The 12,063-nt window shown below is 36.2% G+C and overlaps 2 pseudogenes across 1 annotated transcript; one reads left to right on the top strand and one right to left on the bottom strand.

Moving 5' to 3' along the window:
• Nucleotides 1–4,597: 4,597 nt before the first annotated feature.
• LOC103331501 (putative disease resistance protein At1g50180) lies at nt 4,598–8,725 on the top strand (annotated as a pseudogene). The gene is made up of 3 exons (XR_016126596.1): nt 4,598–5,891; nt 6,210–8,300; nt 8,485–8,725. The product of XR_016126596.1 is annotated as a putative disease resistance protein At1g50180 (transcript).
• Nucleotides 8,726–11,483: 2,758 nt separating this feature from the next.
• On the bottom strand, nt 11,484–11,851 carry LOC103331502 (protein yippee-like pseudogene; annotated as a pseudogene).
• Between the last annotated feature and the right edge of the window lie 212 nt (nt 11,852–12,063).

The raw sequence follows: 12,063 nt of genomic DNA, 5'->3' as shown, positions 1-12,063 counted from the left end.
CATGATATTTGCAATTATGATGAATACTTTGTTCAAAAGAGAAATTGTCTTTGGTGTTTTGGGACTACTTCGAACAAAAGTTCATAGCATTATCTGAATGTTGGCGTATGGTGCATCTGCTGTCAGTGGATGAGATTGCGGATGGGAAGTCCACTTTGCCTTGGAGAGTTTGGTTAGATTTTGTGATGCGATCGAAACTCATACACCACATGCCGACCCACGCTAGGGACTGCGACCTGCAAAGCCGAGCGGAGAGGATTTCGGGAATGATTGGTAGTATCGATGCATGCATTGGCAATGGAAAAATTGCCCAATCGCTGGTGGTGAGTACGGAATCGGAAAGGCCAAAAAGCATCATCCTTGAAGCCGTTGCGGTTTCGATACTTTGGTCTAGCACCCTTTTTGAGGTTCTTTGGATCTCAAAATAACTTGAGCGTTACGGTCAATCCCGGTGTTCAATGATGTTTTGAGAGGAGAAGCCCAAAAATCACATATAAAGTCAATAATACCGTCTACCAAACTGGGTATTATCTAGCTGACGAGATCTACCCGAGGTGGACAACATTCGTGAAATCACTTTCGTATCCCGAACCCGAAGCAAAAATTATTTGCTACATATCAAGAGGGTTACAGAAAAGATGTGAAGAGGTGCTTTGGTATCCTCCAAGCTCGGTGGGCGATCATTAGGGGTGCGACACGTATGTTTGATGAGGAGGTGTTGAGGAGCATCATGATGACATGCATCATCCTTCATAACATGATTGTGGAGGATGAGTATGATTACGAAGCTGAAGAGGTGTACGAACCCGATCCCATGAACACGGCTTGACCGAATTTATGAAAAACCAATATGGCCAAATGGAGAACTAGTGGAGCATGAACCGTTGGTTAGAGATGGTCTTTTCATGAACCGTATGATTGATCGATATACGGAGATGCAATCTTCATATATTTATGAACACCGTCAAGTTGACTTAATGGAGCATTTATGGGCAGTGAAGGCAATGGTAGTGAATGAAGTGAAGTGAAGAACATTTTTAAGATTTTAATGTTTATGTTTTATGTTTAGTTATGTTTGGTTTTTTTATGCTTTGGTTGTGGTTTGTTTGTTTTTTTATATTTAATGCTTTGGTTGTGGTTAGTTTTTTTATGTATGGAATGTTTTGAATAAAAAGGAATTTTATTTAATAGTTTCTTTGATAGAGAAAAATTAAACTTGAAAGTGAAAAAAATTTAGAGTTGAAAGTGAAAAAATTATTGAGTAGAAAGTGAATAATTAAAGTTGAAAGTGAAAAAAATTTAGAGTTGAAAGTGAAAAATTATTGAGTAGGAATTGAATAATTAAAGTTGAAAGTGAAAAAAATTTAAATTGAAAGTGAAAAATTATTGAGTAGAAAGTGAATAATTAAACTTGAAAGTGAAAAAAATTTAGAGTTGAAAGTGAAAAAATTATTGAGTAGAAAGTGAATAATTAAACTTGAAAGTGAAAAAAATTTAGAGTTGAAAGTGAAAAAATTATTGAGTAGAAAGTGAATTTGTTGTTAAAAGTGAAGAGTATGGATTGGTATTTATAGAAAAAAATTCAGTATTTTTTTGGGTTTTAAAAATTTTACGATTTTTTTCATAATTTTTGCCTTGAAAAATTCCAGGCCGTTGGATTGGATGAAAATTGAAAATCGGAATGACCAGATCGCGCCACGTGGCGTGAAAGAAAAAAAATTGCGCTTCGCCACGCAGCGTCGGACTGCCTCCGGGCCCAGGACAAGTGGACCCCACTGCCTGCCAGCGCTTGTTGTTGGAATGGCGTTTGGGCTCTCTCCCCCTCCCAGGCTCGAGCCCGAGGGGCTGCTGGAAGTGCTCTAAGGCCACAAGCTATGCCTTGAGAGAGGTGTAATGCCTCGACTGAGGTGCCCCCCTTTAATTTTTTGTCTTATTCAGGCCTTGTATTTTACACATAGGTCTAGTGACATGCCCTTTCCTGAAGTCATCTTAAGAATTTGGATGATATTATAAAGTTAAATTGTTTATGTATGCCGGAATTTGAATAAGATGGAAAATGAAGAAAACACATGGATTGCAAGTGACTCTTTGCATATAGTCATTTCAAATCCATTCTAAATGTATTACACCTAGTTATGTCAAATCTTAGCATACATAGATTGTAGTAGTCTAATATTACAATTTATGCTTATAACATTATCCAAATCTTTAGATATGGAATTGTTGAAGGAAAATGTGAATCTCCTAACATAATTTCACCACCACTAATTAAATAATGGCGTTTTATTATTTTAGGTTCAACCCATTCGAGACACCAATCTCTTAATTACAATTCATTGCTTCAAGGGAATACGCTTTGATTCCATCATTAAGAAACAGAATGTGTGTTTGGTTTTGCGGTTGCTCCCAAGTTCAACCACAGGGTGCCTATGTATCCCTCGCAGGAATTAAGCCACTCATAGTTCAAATAATTACAATGAATAAATGACTTATTGCAAAAGGGGGAATTTGAATGAATTTGATTAAAAAGATGTTTGAGCGAATTTAGCTTAATAAATCAAGAATTTGATTTTGATATGTGTTTTAGAGCGAATTTGGTTAAGAATAAACCATAGATTCTGTTAAGAGATTTGGGCGTGTTGTGTCGATTCAACTGCACCAAAATGGATTCAATTGCATCCTCAACTTGTGATACTACTGCGAGGTCGATTCCACAGGGATCGATGATTGAATGATCCAATTCAGTTTTCCTACACAAAACAGAAATGCAAACAAAAAGAACACAAAACAAGAAGAAAGAAAAGAACTAAGACAAGATGGTGAGGTTTTAGAATCCACCCTAATTGTTCTAATCATCTTGTGACAACAAGTAAACAAATTGATTCGCTCATGAAGATGCTCAAAATAAGTCCATGGTGTTTGGATCAAATTGCATTGAACATCACAGGGACCCCAAAGCATGGTGTTTACATTAGGAGTCCTAGAAACTAAATCACATGAACCATTTTTATGTAGTTCATGAGTTGCTAATAGATGGAATGAAGATGATCCCCAAACCTTCCCAACAAGAGCATAATGCATAAAACCTTAGGTGATCAATCAAAGGATGCAAACAGCTCCATTAAAACAGTGAAGAAGAATTCATGAATGAAATCAAACTTTATAAACTCAAACCATGATACAAGACTAGCAAGATGTTTATTAAAACTAATAACAGAAAAATAAAGTAAAACTAAGGACATACAAGAAGAAAATAAAGGACAAAGGGAAGAGAAGAAGATAAGGACAACATGCTAGAGATAGAAAAGTTTCATCTCCATGGCTGCCAGAAGGCCAAAGCCTCCTAGCTGGTGCCTTCTCTCTTCTCTCCCTTTGTGTCTCTCAACTCTTCCTCTCTTTGTGTACAATGAAAGTGTAAAATGATGGATATCTATTTCTTGACTCTTAGCTCTATGGAGACTCTCTATTTATAGGCACATGGGTAGGTAAATCAAATTATACAATAAATTCACTAACCACGCCTATTTCACCTAATACACAATTACATTTGAAAACAATTTATCTAGCTTAGCATTGCAGCTCACTTCATCTTGTTTTATTCCTTTTGGCTACTGCAAAATTCCACTCCAAATATAAGAAATGCATCTGCTTCACCTAACTTCCCCACAATCAATAACACCTCATGCTTATGCCATTATGACCAAGCACACTTAGCTCATCCTTAGGTTAGCATGACCAGCAACTTCAAGGGCTTACGAATTGGGCTTCCCTTAAGCAAATGATGACTTTGAACTCTCAAACGTGAAGTTCAGAATGTCTTCTTTCCAGCCATTTGGGCCAATCCAAGGTCGGAGGAAGAAGTTAAGGCCGAAACAAATTGCTAACTCATTTTGCGCGCTGACAAAATCCATCATAAGCATGGTTCTGTGTTTGCTAGGTGACGAACTCCAGATTCATCCAATGGGGCTGAATTTTGGATATTTTATAATAGACACCCATTGGAACAACTTTCATGAAAGATTCTGCCTCATCCGAGTTGTGTAGATTGCTGAAACAAAGCTTGCAATGTGACGTGCGAAAGCAGGCGGCGAGTAGTCAATATGAAACGGTGACTACATTTTTTATTATAAAAATGATGGGTTTCAATGGTTTGACATCCAATGATCATGACCAATAATTTTTTATAATTTTTTATGAATTGAAAACATTTAAAAAGGCCTTTAAATAAATAAATAAATATATATATATATCCTCTGACATCATCAATGAAAAGCACATGCATGGAGCCCAAAAAATTTGGCCTAAGAGTAGGCCAAAGTTGGAATAAGTGTGATTGAAGGTCTAAAGGGCCAAATGTGGCCCTCCAAATTTGGCCAAAATTTTGTTTATCCTATGACTGGAGATGAATTTTGCATTATTTTAGGATTATATTCCGTTTTTAAAAGCCAAAGAGAAGCGTACCCTGCCAGTTTTGAGTAGTTTTACTCATTCAACGTAAAATTGAGTAGCTCTTGTTTGTACTTTAATATGGATGACATCTGAATATGGTTGTACTTTAATATCTTAACAAAAAAAGACTAAGAAACTAATTAACAAAGAGAGTTGTTAATTACAAGGTGCAATAAAACAAAAGAGTAGATGATTCATATGAGTCATCAGATTGGGACTTTAATTATAGAAGTTAATTTGGGAATCTACCAAGGGTAGAAGGGGCTTCATCATACATAAAGCAAAAGAAAGCAGATTTAATTTCATCAATCCAAAGAAAGAGAAGAGAAGGCAAAACAAGAAAGAAAAAGAAAAGGAGCTGGTTTAATCGTTTTCTTTTGGAGAAAATCATGGCTGAGGCTGTTGTTACAATTGTTGCAGAATGGATCAAGCCCCTGAGACTACATCATTCAGCAGGCGAATTTTTTGGGTGGAGTCAGCGGTCAAGTTGAGGTTGCGCAAACTGAGCTACAATTAATGTTGGGCTACGAAAGACGCAGATGCCAGACAAGGAGAGGATGAAGTAGTACGCATTTGGGTTGCAACCATTAGAGATGCTGCTTATGATTTGGAGGATGTGATTGAAACCTTTGTCTTTAAAGTGGCTTCCAGGAGGAAAGGAAGTTTGAAGATTGTTTTGAAAAGGTTTGCTTGCATCTTTAGAGAAGGATATCATCTTTACAAGACAGGGTGGGAAATTGAGAAGATTACAACCAAACTTTCCACGTTGAGATCGAGTTTGCAGAGTTATAATATAAGAGAAACAAGGGGGAGTGGTGGAGGTGGCGGCTCTTCTTTTGAGAGGCAACAAGAGATGAGGCTAACTTATCCCCATGTTATTGAACGTGAAGTTGTTGGGTTAGAAGACGGTGTAAATATATTGGCTACGCATTTAGTGGAAGAAGAAAAATGCAGTGGAGTTGTTTCCATATGGGGCATGGGCGGTTCCGGGAAAACCACAATTGCAAAACAGGTTTTTCATCATAGTAAAGTTCGACGAAGTTTTGATTGTTTTGCTTGGGTGTGCATATCTCAACAATGTCAAGGAATTGATGTTCTGAAAGAAATCTTAATTAAACTTACTTCTGCTGCCAATGAGCAAAGAGAAGAAATTGAAAAAATGAAGAAGGATAGAGTAGCAGAGAAGCTTTGTATCATCCAAAGAGAAAGGAAATGCTTGGTTGTGCTTGATGACATTTGGACCCGTGATGCTTGGAACACTTTAAAAGCTGGATTTCCAATTAACCAGGAAACAAAGAGCCGAATATTACTCACCACACGCAACAAGGAAGTAGCCTCACATGTAGACGAAAATGGTTTCCTCTACCAACCTCATGCATTAAATGATGATGAAAGCTGGGAATTGTTTGAGAAGATAGCACTTTTTGGAAGGGATTATACAAGTACTTTCTTAATCCTACTCTTTTATCTTTAGATTTACCTATCAATTAAACCTAATAGAGATCATTAATGCTCGGTTTAACACTGCATATTTTTTTTTTCTATATCATATTTTCTCCATTTCAAATATCATTCTACGGACTTCAAACTGTTTCAAAAGTGTTACTTAGTTAAGGAGCACGAGAAAGTTATAGTGCCACAATCGTAATAGCACGGGGATGTTGATTACTTAGAATGCCATGTTCTGGTTTTCCAGTGCTGCATATATAATTGCTGATCTAATAAACTTAGCTATTTTATTGCTTCTTTTTTACCTGTAGACTCTGAATCATATGCAAAGAAGGAAGAACTAGGAAAGAAGATGCTTCAACGTTGTGCAGGGTTGCCATTAGCAATCAGTGTGCTTGCAGGACTTTTGGCTAGAAAAGACACTGTTGAGGAATGGAATACAGTGCTTGAGAATGTTGATGTATATATAAGGAGAGGTACAATTCTTGAACGAGAATATAAAGGTCAAGAATATGAAGGTACATCATGGGTGTTGGCATTGAGTTATGATGACTTACCATATCGTTTGAAACTTTGTTTTCTATATTTAGGCCTATTTCCTGAAGATTATGAGATACCAGTGAAAAGATTGACTAAATTGTGGGTGGCAGAAGGCCTATCATCAGCATCCACAGAAATTATGGAAGAAGTATCATATAGCTGCTTAATTGAGTTGGTGAATAGGTGCATGGTTCAAGTTGGAAAATACGGTTCAACTAAGAATGTTAAAACTTGCCGTCTCCATGATCTTATGCGAGACTTGTGTGTATTAAAGGCCAAAGAACAGAGCTTTCTTCATACTGTCAATGTTTACTGCAGTCACAGGAACCAAGGCAGCCCCAACCAGTAAGGTTCGAAAGCTTGCCATCTATTTGGACAAAGAAGTTGACAAATTAGTTCCCACAACAGATGAAAGAGATGGTCACCTCAGATCTCTTTTATACTTTGTCCCAACACAATATTTCTGGAATAAAAGAGTAATGCGGTCAATATTTGAGGACTTTAAATTGCTTAGAGTACTGAAGTTTGAAGATATGCTAGGAGGAGTAGAGTTACCAAGTACGATTGGGAATCTAGTCCACTTAAGGTTTTTGAGTCTAAAGAATAGTAGAATAAAGAAATTGCGGTCATCAATAGCAAATTTGGTATGTTTGCAAACTCTAGATTTACGTTGTCGTATCTTGGTGAGGAGAATCCCAAATGTGATTAGGGACATGGAACAATTGAAACATATATATTTACCTGCTTCTTATAACAGAGTAAGTGGTAAACTGGGATTGGCTGCTCATCCCCATTTGCAAACATTAGTCAATGTTTCAAGTAAGGATTGTGATTTGATTGATCTTGCTGAATTACGCTACCTCAGAAAACTGGTCGTAGAAGTACAGAGCTTGAAAAATCTTGAGGAGATGTTGAAGTCAACAAGAATTACATTTAACCATCTTAGGTCTTTATCTGTGCAATCTGATAATGAAGAAGTTTTAGTGAGGATGCCATTAAGTTGTAATCATATATTCAAGCTGCAATTAAAGGGGCCAATAAAAGAGTTGCCAGAGGAGCTCAAGAACTATCCAAACCTTACCAAGATATCGCTTTCTGAAACTCTTCTCAAGGATGACCAGATAGAAATACTAGAAAACCTTCCAAAGTTAAGAATGCTTTTCCTCGAAGGTTATACTACTGTGCATCTCAGGGCTTTTCCTGGAACACTTTTTGCTCAACAGGAGGCTTTCCTCATCTCGAATTTCTTTCCCTCCGTCAGTTGTGTAAACTAAAGGAGTGGAGGATGGAGAAGGGAGCCATGCCTAGTCTCAGCAGGTTGCACATTGAACATTGCATAGATTTGACGTCGGTTCCAGATGGCCTTCAGTATATTACTACCCTCAAGGAATTGCATGTTAAACGGATGCCTTCTACATTCTGTGATAAGCTTCAGGAAGGAGGAGAGGATTTCTACAAAATCCAACATGTGCCTTCTGTTATGTTGTTTCAGATCTGGTAGAAGGGTACGATAATTATTTTCCTATGTTTCGTTCTTTTTTATTTATTTTCCCTTAGAACTAACTCTTCTTCGACTTTGTTCTTGAAGCACAGATGGTGGCAACCTTCGAAGTTCTGAGGGACTGTAAGGCTTGCAAAATTAGGTGAAAACTCTGCTGTTAACGAGTTAACTTATCTTCGATTCGGTATCTCAGAGGCTATCAATGTAAAATGTAACACTTAATTCACATGAAACGGGAAAAAAATGGATTTTGCTTCCTCTGCGGACAAAAATGGATTTTGCTACCAACCATTGTTATTGAATGATGATGAAAGCTGGGAATTGTTTGAGAAGATGGCAATGTTTGGAATAGAATATACAAGTATGTTCTCGCACAAACCTTTCATCTCTACTGTTCTTGTTTATTACATGATTTCCGTATGTCACTTTTCATTTTTCCGAAAATTCACTCTTAAATTTATATTGTTTTGATTGAGTAAATAATTGAGGTCAGCAAGACCAAAGTAGTATTATTTTTATTTATTTTATTTTATTGAATTTATCAGATCCGAGCAAGGCAAAGGATAGAAAAAGGTAACCTGTGTGTAAAGGTAATCTGGTTCGTTCTACTGCTTATTGTTGTTCGTGGTTTAGAAAAGCTGATTGAGCATATGAACATTAATGATTGGACAATCTTGTTCCTGGCAATCTTCCAAAGGCCCAACAACTCACTTTTCTGGGAATTTACATTTTTCAGGTACACCCTTGTAAGGCACTCTGCATTGTATTTCACTAATACAAACCGTATATTTTGTATATATTCATTCAAAAATCACCTCCACAGAAAAAAAAAAACACTTGAATCCAATATCATTTTACTACTCAATTAAATATTGTAATATAAGTACTTTCTTGGAGCACCATGTTCATTGATTTTGTTGGTCGCAATTAGATGCATTAAGAATTTGCATGAATTTTTACAAGGATAATCTATGAATGAAGATGTGAAAAATTAGAGGTTTTGGATTATTGCAAATTTTTTTTTTTTGGTAGGGAACCTTAAAGGATGTCCCTCGAATATATTTGAGGAATCACTCAATAAAAGGAGACTGTAAATATATAGTCGGCCCTAACTTTTGGCCCCGGGAATAAATTAAAATTATGCCCTTCTTCTTTGTGTACAATCAATGTAGAATTTTATTTTATTTTTAACAAATCTTGTAGAGCTTTGATTAGTCTAGCTTTGCTTTCCAAAACTCTGACAATTGTAGTACTGTAAAGAGGATGATTCATTGCAAATATGCAAAGAAAAAATTATAGTTAAATACATGCAATAAAAAATACATATCTTTGATCACACATAGCTCTAATTAAATTTATATTAGAATACTAAAGAAAGACTACTTGGTAAGTCTAATAACATACTTACAAAAACAAATACATATATAGAGTGATTACGTACAAAATATATAAATTATACAACTTGCGCATTCCTCATGTGTTTGTTGATGGACCCTGAATGATGGTTGGTAGAACAAGTGGGACTTTCACAGCTAGTGATTACACAAAAAAACAAACTGCTAAATCTGATAACGGTTTTGAATTCAAAGGTTCTATATATAAAAGAAGAAAAGCATTGGAGGATTTAAAATTGATGTCACGACTAACAGTGGCTTTTACTTAAAGGATAGAGTTATGGTAAATCATTTTAAGAGTTGACAATTGCTCATGTGCATGTTAATTGGCCCTGAATGACGACGGTGGTTGTGCTCGAACGACTCACAGACTCTATCATTGATTAATTGAAATTCTTGGATGGAGTGAGCGATCAGGTTGAGATTGCACAATCCGAGTTACAATTGATGCAAGGCTACCTCAAATATGCAGATTCAAGACAAGGAGACAATGTGGTACGCATTTGGGTCGCAAGTATTAGAGATGCCGCTTATGATTTGGACGATGCCATCGAAACTTTTGTATTAGAAGTGGCTTCCAGGAGGAAGACAGAGTTACTTGCAGGACTTCTAGATAGAAAAGACACAGTTGAAAAATGGACTGAGGTGCATAAGAATATTGATGCATATATAAGAAGAGGGACAAACCTTGGGCCCAATTCCAGAGTTGAAGGATATGAAGGGGTATCATGGTGGTTGGAATTGAGTTACAACAATTTATCATATCACTTAAAATTACGCTTTTTGCACTTAGCCCATTTTCCAGAAGATTATAAAATACCGATGAGTGTATTGACTAAACTATGGATGACATAAGGTTTTATATCATTCGCGTCAGCGAAAGAAATGGAAGATGTATCATACAGGTGCTTAAGTGAGTTAGTATGTAGGTGCATGGTTCAAGTAATAAGATCAAGACTTGTTATCTCCACGATCTTATGTGAGACTTATGCATGTTAAAGGCAAAGAGGGGAACTTTGTCCATATTATCAATTATTCTATAGCTGTGGAGACCAAAGAAACACCAAACGGTAGAGTTCAAAGACTTGCCATCTATTTGGACGAAACGGTTGAGGCATGTTGTCTGGGGAGAGATGAAAGAGATGGACATGTTAGGTCTTTATTATACTTTGTCCCAAAATTCTGGAACTTGGACTCAAAGGTGACTAAAACTTATTACGGTCACTATTAAAGAACTGCACATTGCTTAGAGTTTTGAAGTTTGAAGGTATGTGTGCTAAAAAGCTCAAGTTACCATATAAAATTAAGAATCTAGTGCACTTAAGGTTTTTAAGTGTAAAAAATAGTTCGATTTCAGCGGTGCCATCATATATATCAAATGTGGTATGTTTGCAGACTCTAAATTTACGCAGCAGTTATTGGGTTTTTACAATTCCAAATGGAAAAGTGTTTCCAAGATGGAAAAATTGAGACATTTACCCTCATATTACAGTGTAAGAGATAAACGTGTGTTATTTTCTCCTAAGGCAGTCAATTTGCACACGGTAGTCAATATTTTTATTCAACCATCTGATCTAGATGATTTTGTTAAACTAACCCATCTTAGAAATGTGCAGTCAGTTATAATTTTACATCCTTACTGAGGTTTTGGATAAAATGTTATGCTAAATTTATTTATTTTTTCCTTATTTATTTTTCAAGGGAAAAAGAACTAAATCACTTGAAGGGAAAAGGAATTGTGGGCGTAGCTCGTCAAATTGTTTCGTTATGAGTTAGTATATGGTCATTGGTCATTGGGCTATCATTTTCCTGACAATCAATTCCACGGCCCAACAACTCACTTCTTTTGCCATTTTTACTTGCAACTTCGATTGTATGCATATTTGTTCCAAGAAATGTTATAACAAGAGCCTCTTATTACGTTACATTGGGATTACTCTAGTAGTTGCACTCTATTTCCAACACATTTTTCTTTAATAACTTATTTGTCCAGGTTCTAAAACAATTTGCATTAGATGACAATAGAAAGAACCTAGGATCCTACATAATCGATTAAGAAAAATTAATCCAAATATGATACTCAATAAGAAAACATAGCAAATAATATACATTTTAACTAAGTTCATTTTCCTGAATTAATGTTTGATCAATCAAGCATCAACAGCATCGCTTCCACCAATCTGAGCTTCCAGAGTTATAGAGTAGTTGCTTCCATCAGGACCAAGAATATGGAATCTCTCTAGGATAAATTTCCATTCCTTGTATTTCTCTTGTGCAGCCTCATATTTCCACCACACCATTGAGCCACATGAAACACAAGATATGTCGGCAACAATATGTAATCCTGTTATCATTCTCTCCAAGTGTGACATTTACAACTTTATCAAAACGATAAGCCTTTCCATGTCTCCATTGAATCGACTTAGAAAGTATGCCATCAACAAGAGCAAGAAGGGGTTTTGCATTGCTTGCAACAATAGATGTTTCCCTCAAGACTGATCGCAAACGTCCTTCACATGCCATCACTCTACACCTCTAATTTATTAATTTCACATATCGCAAGCTTTCTTAATTTCTTTTCCGGCAATTACAGAGGGAGGAGAATAGCAAGAAAACCTTTCGATTCATACTGTGTTACTCTCCTATTTTCTTTATTTTTTTCTTTGTCTGACTGACTTTCTTTTATTTATTTATGTGAGTTTTTGTTTTGCGGGTATTTGAGTCCATTTA

Source organism: Prunus mume, linkage group LG5, assembly GCF_029339155.1.
Source record: "Prunus mume cultivar Tortuosa linkage group LG5, ASM2933915v1, whole genome shotgun sequence".
NCBI lineage: Eukaryota > Viridiplantae > Streptophyta > Magnoliopsida > Rosales > Rosaceae > Prunus > Prunus mume.
Note: the sequence above shows the minus strand (reverse complement) of the source record. Positions and strands in the feature narration are given on the sequence as shown.